Below are 16,760 nucleotides of genomic sequence, written 5' to 3' on the forward strand. Positions count from 1 at the left end.
CTACTCAGAAACTGCACAAGCTGTTTTTGTACAGGGCGGCTGCACACGCGTTCGCACACTTGCAAAGCTAAAATACACTCCCCTATAGGCGGTGTCTATCTGTTTGCAGCACAGCAAAAAATATCTAGCGAGCGAACAGATCTGAATTAGGCCCAATGATAGTACTGGATCACAATTGTAGGCTAAGACACATCCTGAAAACGGTTGCGGCACACCTTAATTTTTACTGCCACTCCCCATTATCTACCCCAAATGACCCCAGCCTGTCAATCACTTTGCAGATAAAGCCTGACTGCGAGCAACATCACTATTATACCTTGGTTTGCGCATAGCATGACTTAAACGGATGCGCAGTTTACCGATAATTGTCCAACTCCATGAATATCGGCTTTGCGTACAACTCTGAACCAGGCCCATTATACCTCTTGTCTAAAATTGACTACACTACGATTTGTTTCTTTCCCAGTTAAATTAATAAACTATCAATGGATCAAATCTTATAGAGGAATACAAATGAAAGACCCTTTGATGATCCCTTTATCCAGATCTTTGCGGTAGGCAGTTAGGCACATAAGAAATATTTAAATTATATATTACATTTTTAATGCACAATGTGTGTCACCCCTTTTTCCCTTTAATTTCTATGTAACTATATTTATAAATCCAAAATATTTCTTCACTATACAAGCGCCAGCCCCCACACATTCTTTGAGAAAGTAGACCTGTCCTTCGTCACAGGAAGGCAACATACTGTAGATGCTTCTGGTAGTATAAATGACACTGAACCTTAATGGCCCTACACACTTAAAGATTTCACTGAAAGATATGAATGATCTCGTTCATTAATGAACGAGATACCGTTCATAGCCTTCAGTGTGTAGGCACCAACGATGAACAATGCGCGGCCCCGCGCTCATTCATCGCTGGTGCCAGCTCGTTCATACCTGCAGGCCAATATGGACAATATCATCCATATTAGCATGCAGGGCTATGGAACCGGGTGACGGGTAGAGTGAAGAAACTTCACTCCGCCCATCATCTCCTCCCTGCCACTGGGTCACCCGCCAGCCGTATCGGAAATCGGGCAGTTCGGCGGCCAGTTGCCGAGTGTGTAGGGCCCATTAGTTAAGATTAGAGCTGTGCGGCGGGCACTTTTCGTGTTTTGTGTTTTGGTTTTGTGTCTAATTCCACTTTCGTGTTTTGGTTTTGGCTTGGTTTTGCCAAAACCACCCTTTCGTGTTTTGGTTTTGGATCTTGATGATTTTTGGGGAAAAAACATAAAAACAGTTAAAATCACAGAATGTGGGGGTAACTTTGCTCCTACGGTATTATTAACCTCAATTACATTCATTTCCACTCATTTCCAGTCTATTCTGAACACCTCACACCTCACAATATTGTTTTTAGGCTGAAAAGTTGCACCGAGGTGGCTGTATGACTAAGCTAAGCGACTCGAGTGTTCAGCACAAACACCTGGCCCATCTAGGAGTGGCACTGCAGTGTCAGACAGGATGGCACTTAAAAAAACTAGTCCCCAAACAGCACATGATGAAAAGAAGAAAAAGAGGTGCAAGATGGAATTGCCCTTGGGCCCTCCCACCCACCCTTATGTTGTATAAACAGGATATGCACACTTTAACAAACCAATAATTTCAGCGACAGAGTCTGCCACAGTAGTGGCAGAAATGACTGGTTTGTTTGGGCCCCCACTACTGTGGCTGAAATTACTGGTTTGTTAGGGCCCCCACCAAAAAAGAAGCAATCAATATCTCCTTGCACAAACTGGCTCTACAGAGGCAAGATGTCCACCTCATCATCATCCTCCGATTCCTCACCCCTTTCACTGTGTACATCCTCCTCACTGAGTATTAATTTGTCCCCACTGGAATCCACCATCACAGGTCCCTGTGTACTTTCTGGATGCAATTGCTGGTAAAGGTCTTCCCGGAGGAATTTATAATTCATTTTGATGAACATCATCTTCTCCACATTTTGTGGAAGTAACCTCCTACGCCGATCGCTGACAAGGTTACCGGCTGCACTAAACACTCTTTCGGAGTACACACTGGAGGGGGGGGCAAATGCTTGAATGGCCTTTTGCTGCTCCTCCATCCTCTGAAGCATATAGAGTGTTGAATTCCACCTCATTACCACCTCTTGCTTCAGTTGATGGCGGGGCAGGTTCAGGAGTGTTTGCTGGCGCTCCAGTCTTTGGCACGCAGTGGCAGAATGCCGAAAGTGGCCCGCGATTTTTCGGGCCACCGACAGCATCTCCTGCACACCACTCTCATTTTTCTAAAAATTCTGCACCACTAAATTAATTGTATGTGCAAAACATGGAACATGCTGGAATTTGCCCATATGTAATGCACCCACAATATTGGTGGCGTTGTCCGATATCACAAATCCCCAATTGAGTCCAATTGGGGTAAGCCATTCTGCGATGATGTTCCTCAGTTTCCGTAAGAGGTTGTCAGCTGTGTGCCTCTTATGGAAAGCGGTGATACATAGCGTAGCCTGCCTAGGAATGAGTTGGCGTGTGTGAGATGCTGCTACTGGTGCCGCTGCTGTTGTTGCTGCGGGAGGCCATACATCTACCCAGTGGGCTGTTACAGTCATATAGTCCTTAGTCTGCCCTGTTCCACTTGTCCACATGTCCGTGGTTAAGTGGACAATGGATACAACCGCATTGTGTAGGACACTGGTGACTCTTTTTCTGACGTCTGTGTACATTCTCGGTATCACTTGCCTATAGAAGTGGAACCTAGATGGGATTTGATACCGGGGACACAATATCTCCATCAATTCTCTAAGTCCCACTGAACTAATGGTGGATACCGGACGCACCTCTAACACCAACATAGCTGTCAAGGCCTCAGTTATCCACTTTGCAAAAGGATGACTGCTGTCATATTTCATCTTCCTCTCAAAGGATTGTTGGACAGTCAATTGCTTACTGGAAGTAGTACAAGTGGTCTTCCGACTTTCCCTCTGGGATGACGATCGACTCCCAGAAGCAGCAACAACAGCAGCGGCAGCAACAGCAGGCATACCAGTCAAGGATCCTACAGAGGAATCCTGGTTAGGAGAGGACTCCTCAGTTTTGACAGTGACATGGCCTGCAGGACTACGGACGTTCCTGATTGAGGAAGAAGTTGACGTTGAGGGAGTTGGTGGTGTGGCTTGCAGGAGCATGGGTAAAGGAGGAAGAAGGGATTTAGGTGTCAGTGGACTGCTTACGCTCTTAACCAAAGTTTCACATCTTGACACTGACTTCTGATGAATGCGCAGCAGGTAATGTATAAGGGAGGATGTTCCTAGGTGGTTAACATCCTTACTCCTACTTATTACAGATTGACAGAGGCAACAGATGGCTTGCCACCTGTTGTCTGGATTTGTGAAGAAATAATTCCAGACGAAAGAGGTGGCTTTTTGGTAGTTTGCCCAGGCATCACAATGGGCTTCTTCATTCCAAAGACAACAGGTGTCTCCCCCGGTGCCTGACTTAAACAAACCACATCACCATCAGAATCCTCATCGTCAACTTCCTCCTCCTGGCGCAACACTCATATCCTCATCCTGGTGTACTTCAACAGTGACATCTTCAATTTGAATATCAGGAACTGGACTGTGGGTGCTCCTTCCAGCACTTGCAGGGGGCGTGCAAATGGTGGAAGGAGCCAACTCTTCCCATCCAGTGTTGGGAAGGTCAGGCATCGCAACTGCCGACACACTTGGACTCTACTTGGGGATTTGTGATACCATCTTTCCAGCTTAACTCTTTTAATTTTTCTAGCGGGAGGATCAGGGCTTCCATCGTCATGTGAAGCTGAACCACTAGCAATGAACATAGGCCATGGCCTCAGCCCTTCCTTGCCACTCCGTGTCGTAAATGGCATATTGGCAAGTTTACGTTTCTCCTCAGATGATTTAAATTTCTTTTTTTGGTTCTTTTTACTGAACTTTGTCTTTTTGTATTTTACATGCCCTCTACTATCACATTGGGCATCGGCCTTGGCAGACAACGTTGATGGCATTTCATTGTCTATGTCATGGCTAGCGGCAGCAGCTTTAGCACCAGGAGGAGGTGGTTCTTCTTGATCTTTCCCTATTTTATCCTCAAAATTTTTGTTCTCCATTATTTTTTGGGCTTTGTATGAGACAATATGCGGCACAGGAATGACTGGAATGACTGATGAGACAGGACACTACCACGGGTCTGATGCAGCACAACAGGTTGTTGTTATAATTATTATACTGCAACAGTGGACATATAGCAGCAGCGTATATCGTCACTGGAATGACTGATGAGACAGGACACTACCACTGGTCTGATGCAGCACAACAGGTTGTTGTTATAATTATTATACTGCAGCAGTGGACATACAGCAGCAGCGTATAGCATCACTGGAATTACTGATAAGATAGGACACTACCACTGGTCTGCACAACACAGCACCAATTTATACAGCTACACTGGATATATGGCAGCAGAGAACACCAACACTGTGACTGGCTGGACTGATGCAGCACAATACACTGACTACACTGGACTGGTCTGCACAACACAGCACCACTTTATACAGCTACAGTGGATATATGGCAGCAGAGAACACCAACACTGTGACTGGCTGGACTGATGCAGCACAATACACTGAGTGACTACACTGGACTGGAATGAGCTGCACAACACTTGCTACCCCACTTTCTCCCACACAGACACTGAACACTGAGGACACGTCCTCTCTATACACTCTCCGAGACTGGAGTGAAAATGGCCGCGATGCGCGGCTCCTTATATGGAATTCAAATCCTGCGAGAAACCGACAGCGGGATGATGACGTTTTGCCACGTTCGGGTTTCTGAGTCAGGCGGGAAAACCCGAGCCTGACTCGGATCCGGCTCGGAAGGCAAAGTCTGGTAGGGTTCAGTTCTCTGAGAACCGAACCCGCTCATCTCTAGTTTAGATGTATTAATGTTTTGCATTCTGTTTTTAGATTTACAGGTTAAGTATCCCTTATCCAAAATGCTTGGGACCAGAAGTATTTTGGATATCGGATTTTTACGTATTTTAGAATAATTGCATACCATAATGAGATATCATGGCGATGGGACCCAAGTCTAAGCACAGAATGCATTTATGTATCATATACACCTTATACACACAGCCTGAAGGTCATTTGAGTCAATATTTTTAATAACTTTGGGGGTCATTCCGAGTTGTTCGCTCGCAAGCTGCTTTTAGCAGCTTTACACACGCTAAGCCGCCGCCTACTGGGAGTGAATCTTAGCTTCTTAAAATTGCGAACGAAAGATTCTCTAAATTGCGACCACACACCTCTTAGCAGTTTCTGAGTAGCTCCAGACTTACTCGGCATCTGCGATCAGTTCAGTGCTTGTCGTTCCTGGTTTGACGTCACAAACACACCCAGCGTTCGCCCAGACACTCCTCCGTTTCTCCAGCCACTCCCGCGTTTTTCCCAGAAACGGTAGCGTTTTTTCGCACACACCCATAAAACGGCCTGTTTCTGCCCAGAAACACCCACTTCCTGTCAATCACATTACGATCACCAGAACGAAGAAAAAACCGTGAGTAAAATACCTAACTGCATAGCAAAGTTACTTGGCGCAGTCGCAGTGCGGACATTGCGCATGCGCACTAAGCGGAAAATATCTGCGATGCGAAAAAATATACCGAGCGAACAACTCGGAATGAGTTTGTGTACATTGAGCCATCAGAAAACAAAGGTTTCACTATCTCACTCAAAAAATTCCGTATTTCGGAATATTCCGTATTTTGGAATATTTGGATATGGGATACTCAACCTGTACTACTAATTGATATTTATATAAGTACAGTATAAATTGTCTTTAGCCTATACATGCTGAATATCCATGTATACTGCATGGGCAAATACTGTAATTGAACAGATTTTACATTATCAGCTTTATAGTAACTGTTTGCTGATCTTGAAATGATAATAAAACTTTTGAATAGTTTACGCCGATAATCCGAGGGTTCTCATCAATTGTAAACCCATTTAGCAGCTGTGAATTCAATAGTTATATTCTTCTTTTATGGGAATGGTATTATTACACCAACATTTCACTGCTGCCTTTGAAACATGCAATTCCCTTAACGCGACTGCATTGTAAATCAATCAGATGTGAAATTGAAAATAAAAAACGACATGTTTGCCCAAAGTCAGCCTTGCTAGGAATATGAACTGTAAAGCGCTATCTGTTGTCTTCTGGCAAAAGAAATGAAGCATTGTGTTGTACTGTCAGCAAGATACATCTTTTTAATGTTCCTTTATTTTTCTGTGAATATTTTGTATAATATAAATAAGAACATTGGGGACAAGCCAAAATAAGGATTCTAATTTCTGCTTGTAAGTGACTTTTCTTTAATTTAGTTGAAATGTATCCAGCAATAGCCACACATTTTCAATTATATTTCAAATTATCTCTTTTCATATTGGGCTTTTATTTATTTCAAAGTGCAATGCAACAAATAGACACCAATCTTAGGGGTATATTTCCTAAGGTGGGAGTTTTTTTTAGAAGTAGATATGTTGCCCATAGCAACCAATTAGAGAACCACACTTAACATTTATCTAGCTGCTTCTAGAAGATAATAGCTAGAATCTGATTGGTTGCTATAGGCAACATCTCCACTTCTAAAAAAAACTCACACCTTCATAAATATACCCCTTGAACTGTGCACATACAATAGCTGCATACCTTAGTAAATCTACGAGTAGTCAGTAAAAAATAGCGTATTATATTGTGCCTGGCTAAAAATACTAAGTGAATCAGTAAAAAGATGGGACATACTGTAACTGTCTGTAATTTTAGACTTTAATAAGGCTATGATTCCCCTAATTTAAGATCATGGTAGAGTGATGTAAGAAAACCATAGTCATCAAAAAATGTGTGTATATATATATATATATATATATATATTGGGCTGCTGGTACTAAAGTCTTGGGCCCTGACAGCTGAGAGGGCCCAGCCGCTGGCAGTGTCACTCATTACACTCATATAGCACTGGCTAGCGAGTGACATGAATGAATTACTCATCACACAACTAAGCTTATTAAGTAACTCTTCATCCAGTGCTAGCAGCAGCATCTGTGCAGGGATCCTGATCTTCTGATGCGGTGAATCAGAAGCCCCTGAAACAGAACCAGATTATGCCTCCATTGTTCCTACATAGTTGCTCCACTGACAGCTCTTCTCCTCTCTTCCCTTCCTGCTCTCAATGGCCGGATACGGTGCATCCATGAAGTATTCACAGCGCTTCACTTTTTCCACATTTTGTTATGTTACAGCCTTATTCCAAACTGGAATAAATTTATTTTTTCCCCTCAAAATTCTTCACACAATACTCCATAATGACAGTGTAAAAAAAAGTTTTTGTGATTTTTGCAAATTTATTAAAAATAAAAAACTAAGAAATCACATGTACATAAGCCTTTCACAGCCTTTGCCATGAAGCTCAAAATTGAGCTGAGGTGCATCCTGTTTCCACTTATCATCCTTGAGATGTTCCTACAGCTTAATTGGAGTCCACCTGTGGTAAATTCAGTTGATTGGCCATGATTTGGAAAGGCACACACCTGTCTATATAAGGGCCCACACTTGAAAGTGCATGTCTGAGCACAAACCAAGTATGAAGTCAAAGGAATTGTCTGTAGACCTCCGAGACAGGATTGTCTCGAGGCACAAGTCTGGGGAAGGGTACAGCAAAATATCTGCAGCTTTGAAGGTCCCAATGAGCACAGTGGCCTCCATCATCCTTAAATGGAAGAAGTTCGGAAGCACCAGGACTCTTCCTAGAGCTGGCCGGCCGTCTAAACTGAGTGATCAGGGGAGAAGGACCCTAGTCAGGGAGGTGACCAAGGACCCGATGGTCACTCTGTCAGAGCTACAGCATTCCTCTGTAGAGAGAGAAGAACCTTCCAGAAGGACAACCATCTCTGCAGCAATCCACTAATCTGGCCTGTATGGTAGCGTGGCCAGATGAAAGCCACTCCTTAGTAAAAAGCACATGGCAGCCCACCTGGAGTTTGACAAAATGCATCTGAAGGACTTTCAGACCATGAGAAACAAAATTATATGGTCTGATGAGACAAAGATTGAACTCTTGGCGTGAATGCCAGGCGTCATGATTGGAGGAAACCAGGCACCACTCATCACCACGTCGATACCATCCCTACAGTGAAGTGTGGTGGTGGCAGCATCATGCTGTGGGGATGTTTTTCAGCTGCAGGAACTGGGAGACTAGTCAGGATAGAGGGAAAGATGAATGCAGCAAGGTACAGAGACATCCTGGATGAAAAACTGCTCCAGGGCGCTCTTGACCTCAGACTGGGGTGACGGTTCATCTTTCAGCAGGACAACGAACCTAAGCACACAGCCAAGACATAAAAGGAGTGGCTTAAGAACAACTCTGTGAATGTCCTTGAGTGGCCCAGCCAGAGCCCAGACTTGAATCTGATTTAACATCTCTGGAGAGATCTGAAAATGGCTGTGCACCGACGCTTCCCATCCAACCTGATAGCGCTTGAGAGGTGCTGCAAAGAGGAATGGGCAAAACTGCCCAAATATACAGTAGGTGTACCAAGCTTGTGGCATCATATTCAAAGATACTTGAGGCTGTAATTGCTGCCAAAGGAGCATCAACAAAGTATTGAGCAAAGGGTGTGAATACTTATGTACATGTGATTTTTTTTTTAATGTAAATATATTTGCAAAAATCTCAAACACTTTTTTCACGTTGTCATTATGGGGTATTGTGTGCAGATTTTCAAGGGAAAAAATGAATTTATTCCATTTTGGAATAAGGCTCTAATATAACAAAATGTGGAAAAAGTGAAGCGCTGTTCTACTTTCCAGATGCACTATATAGTGTGTGCACTGCACTGAAGATGGAATTGTGAGATTGCAGCTGCTGTGCACAGAGGTACTTGTGCCCCTCTCTTCTAAACAGTCTGTCCCACTGTCCCCTTTACTACTTCTTCTCCGCCCCACATCTGTGTCTCTGCTACCACCATATTTGTGTTTCTGATCTTACCCCCACAAAAAAAAATGGGGGGAACAACCAAGGAGTTGTGGGACCTTGCCCTTTTTCATTGTACAGGGCCCCACAATTTTTGATGGCAGCCCTGTATATTTATAATAGGGATGAGCGGGTTCGGTTCCCGAGAAACCGAACCCCCTGAACCTTGCGATCCGAGCTGGGATCCGTGTCCAGCTCATGACTTCCCACCTTACTCAGATCCCAAAGGGAGGCTGAACATCATTTTCCCGCTGTTGGATTCTCGTGGGTTTTGGATTCCACATAAGTCCATTGGCGCCATTGTTGTATCTGAAAGGGGTGCCTTGTCTGCTGGATCTTAAAGGGGTGCTCTATCTGCTGTATCTGAAAGGGGTACTCTCTCTGCTGTCTCTGAAAAAGGGATGCACGCTCAGTCTGCTATATCTGAAAGGGGTGCTCTGTCTGCTGTATCTGAAAGAGGTGCTCTCTCTGATTTCTGTATCTGAAAGGGGTGCTCTCTCTGTCTGCAGTATCTGAAAAAGGTGCTCTGTCTGCCTGCTGTATCTGAAAGGGGTGATCTGTCCATCTATCCAGGGGCTCTGCCCCAGTGTAAAATTAAAATAAAATAAAAAAAGTCTAAAATTATAATTATAAAAAATTTTTTTGTTTGTGCTGTACCTCAGTGTACTATACAGTTTTTTTCACAGGTACTGGGACACTGCCGGTCAGACCGCAGTATATTATTTCCTAATCATACACATATTGTGCGACGCTGTCGGTAATGTCAACAGCAGTGTGTAATTATTATATATATACACATTTGTGGCAGTGTGTGATATAAAAAATAATATATATATTTTGATTTAAATTAATATTTTTTGCAATGTCACCCCCGTATACATCCAGGGACTGCTGCTGCTCAGTCCATCTAGTAGTGTTCTGCCAGTCCACCCAAAATAAAATACTTTTTTAATATATTTTGTGCTGTATCCTCCCAGTATACATCCAGGCGTGCTTTGTCCATTTCAGGGTACTGTGTCAGTAGCTCTTATTCTTATGTTATAACTTACAGTGGCGCACCCAGGGGGGGTTTCCGAGCACCCAGAAACCCCCTTCCACTGCGCGAGTATTATTAATGGATGTCTAGCGTCCTCTGCAGCCTGCTTTCTTCCTGGTGGCACTTGTAAGTGCTTAATAAAAGTTTACTTTATTTTAATTATAGTACATACATATCCATGTGCAATTTGTGCATACATATATACACATGTATATACATACATACATATAAACACACACATATTATATAAATACATGCATATATATACGTGCACTGTATATATATATATATATATATATATATATCTCCTATATATTTGTCTAAATCTGTGACTCTGTGCCAGTAACGCTGGGTGGAGTCACAGCGGTGGGCGGAGTCAGCAAGTCTCTGCTCCTGCTGCCTATCCATCTCTCTCTCTCCCCTCCCCCCACCCATCAGCAGCTCTGATTCCCCGGCCGCGGCGCCAGCCCAACAACAACGGCTGATGCCGCCCCCGGCATACACATTAGGAGGGACGGGTGGCGCAGGAGAAGGCTCTCATAGCCCTCCCTGCGCCGTGTACACAGACCCGCCGCCTCCTCCGCACAAATCCCGCTGTCAGCTCTCCTGCTGTGACAGGAGGCGAGTGCTGCAGTGACGTCATCTCCTGCAGCACTCTCCTCCTATCACACAGCCGGCACACACTCTCCAGTCTCCGGGGGCTGCCAGCATCTACAGGCAAGCTGGAAACACCCCCGGAGCGAGAGAGAACTGACCCGAGAGGCCACGCCCCTTCACAGCAGGCCACGCCCCCTTTTCGGCCGCGGGGGGGGGGAGATGTGTGTAACAGTAATGCTGAAATGCTGACCCAGTGATGCCTCTGGACACTGTACTGTTTACCAGCCTGCAGCAGCCGCCCACAGCCCCAACGGTGAGTCCCTCCGGCCATCCTACCCACTGTTTCTATGTCTGCTCGCCACTTTACACAAGTCTCCTCTTCTGGTGCCCTCCCCCTCCACTACTTTCCCCCCTCTCTTCATCAGCTTCCTCACTGGGGACCCTCCCTGCCGACCCGCGTCTCTATATCCCCTCCCTACCACCCCGCGTCTCTCTATCCCCTCCCTACCGCCCCGCGTCTCTCTATCCCCTCCCTACCGCCCCGCGTCTCTATATCCCCTCCCTACCGCCCCGCGTCTCTCTATCCCCTCCCTACCGCCTCGCGTCTCTCTATCCCCTCCCTACAGCCCCCCTTCTATCTATTCCCTCCCTACCGGCCCGCGTCTCTCTATCCCCTCTATCCACTCATACAAATATTGAACCGCAGCAAGGCGTGCAGGGGTTAAGGGGGCGTAGCCCCTTCCGACGGTGTGAAGAGCGCCCGTAGGGCGCGATGAAGCACCTAATATATATATATATGTATGCATGTTGAATATGCTACGTGTATATGTATATGTATATATATATATATGCATATGCAGAGAAAGGGGTGGTATCTGAGGGAGCTGAACACATAAATATCATCCAGAATTTGACCACAAATCATTTTAAAAGAATTTTTTTAGATATTTATATAAAAGTATTCAACAATAACAGTGAATAAAAAATGGCTGACATGATCAAAATGCAGACATCAGAAATGGACACCATATAATGCGGATAATTGGCAAGTCCAATGTGGTTTTCTTAATTAGTACATATCCGATGTTCTTATATCCGAACCAGAAACCCGACGCTTTTCGTCCAACTGGACTTCATCAGGGGCTCAATATCAAAAAAGTCGGAAGAACATAAAAGAATAGATGACCAATTAGTGATCGTATTAGTCCCACATCAGTAAAACAGGATTTGCAATAACAGATGTAATAAAAAGTGCGCTGATTCCACAGCAAGATTTGAATAGAATATGCCAACTCAGTAAGGCAAACAATAATACAATAATGGTGAGTTCGGTATAAGCCACAATTTCGTTTTCGTGGATAATCCTCAGCAGGAAGAGTGGCCTAGTCAGCAGACCCTGGAGGATCATCAGCAACTTTATTAGTTGAATAGTGCACATATTTATACTTAAAGACATAATACTTATTCTGTGAATGTGCAATAGATTGCACCAGAACACAATATTGGGCAATTTGGCTGGATGATATAATTAATTTTAAAATCATGAGTGTTGTAATGTTCTATCCTGGTTTGTCCCATGATCCCTACATCCTCAGCAATTCACTCCTGTATTCAAAAAATTAATGTAGTACAAATGTCAGAGGGATGGTTGTTGTGTAAGAAACAAGTATGTGCTAATACAGCAGATAATAGTTATCGTTACTATATTGTTCTAATTTGTTCCCCTTCCACCAAAAAAGGTTATGTAGGCTATGACTGTTGCTCCTGGCTTCTGACTCCATTTTCAAATCCACAAACTCCTGCCAATCCATGACAGAATGCATCTTTGGTTTATTTTAAAAAAATATTCGGAAGGCATATTATTATATAATTTGGCAAAAGTGTTCGATATTGTGCTCTGCTGCCATCTATTGCATAATCGCACATTAAATAAAACACTCCCCTCAGATTATGCAATAACAGGGAGCAAGGAGAGCTTTTTGTAAGAGTAACTGATTGTGTGAGCCCAGAAAGTGGAAGGCAGGCTAGAAGGCAGATTAGGGCTAAACTTATTTTCAAATATTTCAGCTGTAATTATTTTAAAGAAATCATCACTAAGGTTTTCATGTATAAAACAGAGAGCTTCCCCTTTAATTAGTGTGCATTTGATTATTTTTATACTAACAGGAAGCAATGAGGAAGTTCTGTTCAATTTTGCATTCGATTTTGCTGGGGATTTTAATGGGGATTTGAGGTTTGATTTTGGAAGGGATTTCATAAATTCAACTCTAAATCCCATCCAAACATAAATCCACATTAAATTCGATTTGAACATCGTATGCAAAATAGAATTTTAGTAAATTAGGGATTTTTTAAGGATTTTAGAAAATCAAACAGAATTGATTTCAATCAATTTTGAAGATTCATAAAGAGGATTCCAAAATCGAATTTTAGTAAATATACTACCAGGTGGGGCAGATTTTAAATGCACAGAGAGATTGAAGCTGGCCACACAGCTAAATGATTATCTTTCCAAGCAGCCAACTAGTTGGAAGTTTGAAACGAATATATGTAGCCAGCTTTAGATTTGATAGAGGCGTGTCCAAACTCAAATCTTAGTTGCTGATTAAAAATAAAGCTGTCCACCATTTAGAGGCTGCATGCAGCATCGGCTGCAGCACCTGGGCTGCCGCGCCGACTACTATACCTTGTGCAAGGGGTAACACTAACCACATACAGTATAAACATACATTTGTAGATGTATGTAATATATGTGCTGGTATGTGTCCGGATCGGCAGCAGCGCTGTATACCACAGCTGCCATGCAGAACCCGGGACTCAGAATTAGGCTTCCCTCTTCTAAGCCCAGACTCCTGTGAACTAGCCCCCCTACCACAGGCAGATCGCTGCTCATGGCATGGTCATCTCTGCACCCGCCTTGCCTCCTCTGAACCTTAATGGATTCCTTATTGAACTCCACTGACAAGTAGCTCTGCTGCACACAAGCAGAGAAGTGCAGTTGTTGCCAGCAACACAAGAAATTCAAGTTGATCATAGAGGGCAGAGACAGACCACCTGCACAATTGGCCCATTCCCAGCTTCCTAGGAAGTGAGCTGCTACAGCATCTCATGGTCAGATGATCAAGGTGTTGACAACTTTGAGTGAGTACACAGTTTAATCTGTCACACACAGAAATTCAGGACTTTCTTTTGAAGTTACTATCTGCAATCTGGATAAGAGTTATGTAGAAAATCCATACTGTATACAAATACAGAATTACAATTAGCATAAGATTTGAAGAAAGCACATCATCCATTGCACAAACATGAAGAACTAATTAGTTCTCAAATGGACATCAGCCTGTAACACCATCAGGATTACACTATATAAATTCTTTCAACTTATATTCATACTAGAGATGAGCAGGTTTGGATCCCTGAGATCCGAACCCTACCGAACCTCCCTACCTGAGACTGGTACCGAGTCAGGCTCGGGTTTTCCCGCCTGACTCGGAAACCATAACGAGGCAAAACGTCATCATCTCGCTGTCGGATTCTTGCAGGATTTGGATTCCATATAAGGAGCCACGCGTCCCCGCCATGTTCACTCCGGCGTTGGAGAATGTACAGAGAGAACATGTCTCCGTTCTCTCAGTGTTCTCAGTGTCCATGTCTTGTGCTGCATCTGTCCAGTCACAGTGGTTATGTCCTCTTGCTGCCATATGTCCAGTGCTGCTGTGTAGGGTGCTGTGTTGTGCTGCATCAGTCCAGTGGTAGTGTCCTGTGCATCAGCCATCAGTCATTTCAGTGACCAGGCACAGTGGTATCCTCTGCTGCCATATGTCCAGTGCTGCTGTATAATAAAAACAAGTCCCTTACAGTGTTGCTGTGTTGTCCTGCATCAGACCAGTGGTAGTGTCCTGTGCATCAGCCATCAGTCATTTCAGTGACCAGGCACAGTGGTATCCTCTGCTGCCATATGTCCAATGCTGCTGTATAATAAAAACAAGTCCCTTACAGTGTTGCTGTGTTGTCCTGCATCAGACCAGTGGTAGTGTCCTGTGCATCAGCCATCAGTCATTCCAGTGACCAGTCACAGTGGTAGCCTCTGCTGCCATATGTCCAGTGCTGATGTATAATAATAAGTCCCTTACAGTGTTGCTGTGTTGTCCTGCATCAGACCAGTGGTAGTGTTCTGTGCATCAGCCATCAGTCATTCCAGTGACCAGACACAGTGTTATCCTCTGCTGCCATATGTCCAGTGCTACTGTGCCGAATATTGTGTTATATAACTACAGAAAAATAATTGAGGCTAAAATAGGGAAAGATCAAGAGCCACTTCCTCCTAGTGCTTAGGCTGCTGCCACTAGCCATGACATAGATGATGAAATGCCATCAACGTCGTCTGCCAAGGCCGGTGTCCAATGTAATAGTAGAGGGCATGTAGAATCCAAAAGGCCAAAGTTCAGTAAAAAGACCCCAAAAAATAAATTTAAATGGTCTGAGGAGAAACGTAAACTTGCAATTATGCCATTTACGGCACGGAGTGGTAAGGAATGGCTAAGGCCCTGGCCTATGTTCATGACTAGTGGTTCAGCTTCACTAGTTGTCTTCAAAGAGTTAAGCTGGAAAAAGCACAGAAAAGAACTGTGCGTTCCGAGATGGTATCACAAATCCCCAAGGAGAGTCCAAGTGTGTCGGCAGTTGCAATGCCTGACCTTCCCAACACTGGATAGGAAGAGGTGGCTCCTTCCAAAATTTGCACGCCCCCTGCAAGTGCTGGAAGGAGCACCTACAGTCCAGTTTCTGATATTCAAATTGAAGATGTCACTGTTGTACACCAGGATAAGGATATGGGTGTTGATGGTGCTGAGGAGGAAGTTGACGATGAGGATTCTGATGGTGATGTGGTTTGTTTAAATGAGGCACTGGGGGAGACACCTGTTGTCCGTGGGATGAAGAAGCCCATTGTGATGCCTGGGCAAAATACCAAAAAAGCCACATCTTCGGTGTGGAATTATTTTTCCACAAATCCGGACAACAGGTGTCAAGCCGTGTGTTGCCTCTGTCAATCTGTAATAAGTAGGGGTAAGGATGTTAACCACCTAGGAACATCCTCCCTTATACATCACCTGCAGTGCATTAATCAGAAGTCAGTGTCAAGGTGTGAAACTTTGGGTAAGAGCGTAAGCAGTCCACTGACACCTAAATCCCTTCTTCCTCTTCAGGTCCGAAACTAGGATTTTCGTCACCCGGGGCAAGGCGGTAATTTGTCCCCCCCCAAAAAACACACAAAAAAACATGCAAACAAACACTGTCAGACTAAAATAATCATGTTATCAAAAAATGTGAAAAAGGGGATACCATGTGACAATATTCCCCTATGTGCCCCAAATGCCCTAAGCGTCACATGCCCCCCCAGCAGCGTGTTCCACTACATTGTCCTCTGTGTGTCCCCATACATTGCACTATATCACTGCACTGCATTCCCATATCCACTGCATTACATCACTCGTACAACATCCTCTACATGCTGAACTACATCACTACACTACAACGTGTCTTCTCAATGGTGTGTAGGCGGCAGCTTGTTATCAGTCGGTGCTGGCCAGGCAGCAGGGATCATAGCCTGCTTAAAAACACAGCACCAACAGCTCACCTCTATTGCTTGCACAGTTCACTGCATGCTAGTTGCAGCACTGCATGGCAAAGAAGAGAGTTTAAGAGAGTAGCCGGCATAGGAGAGATCCCAGGAACTGGAGCTCATCGGCACAGCGTCAGAGCCAACTGTGGACAGACAGGTGGGTCAGAGACATTGCCCCGGGAGCAGTCTGCTGTCTCACTGGAGCAGCACAGCACTGCTGGTAAAACAAACAAACAAAACTGTTCCTCTGTAACTCCTCGGCACCCCCTCAATTCCTACACCCGAGGCGCATGCCCCTTAGCCCCCCCCTAATTACGGCTCTGTCCTCTGGTACCCACACCACCAACTCCCTTAATGTCAACTTCCTCCTCAGCCATGATGTCAGTAGTCCTGCAGACCATGTCCCTGGCAAGACTGACGAGTCCTCTCCTAACCGGGAT

General features: G+C 44.4%; 1 long non-coding RNA gene across 1 annotated transcript in view; it reads left to right on the forward strand.

Moving 5' to 3' along the window:
* Positions 1 to 16,760, forward strand: part of LOC135051168 (uncharacterized) — a 184,823-nt gene that overhangs the window by 148,513 nt on the left and 19,550 nt on the right. The window lies entirely within an intron of this gene.

Source organism: Pseudophryne corroboree, chromosome 2 (assembly GCF_028390025.1).
Source record: "Pseudophryne corroboree isolate aPseCor3 chromosome 2, aPseCor3.hap2, whole genome shotgun sequence".
NCBI classification, from domain to species: domain Eukaryota; kingdom Metazoa; phylum Chordata; class Amphibia; order Anura; family Myobatrachidae; genus Pseudophryne; species Pseudophryne corroboree.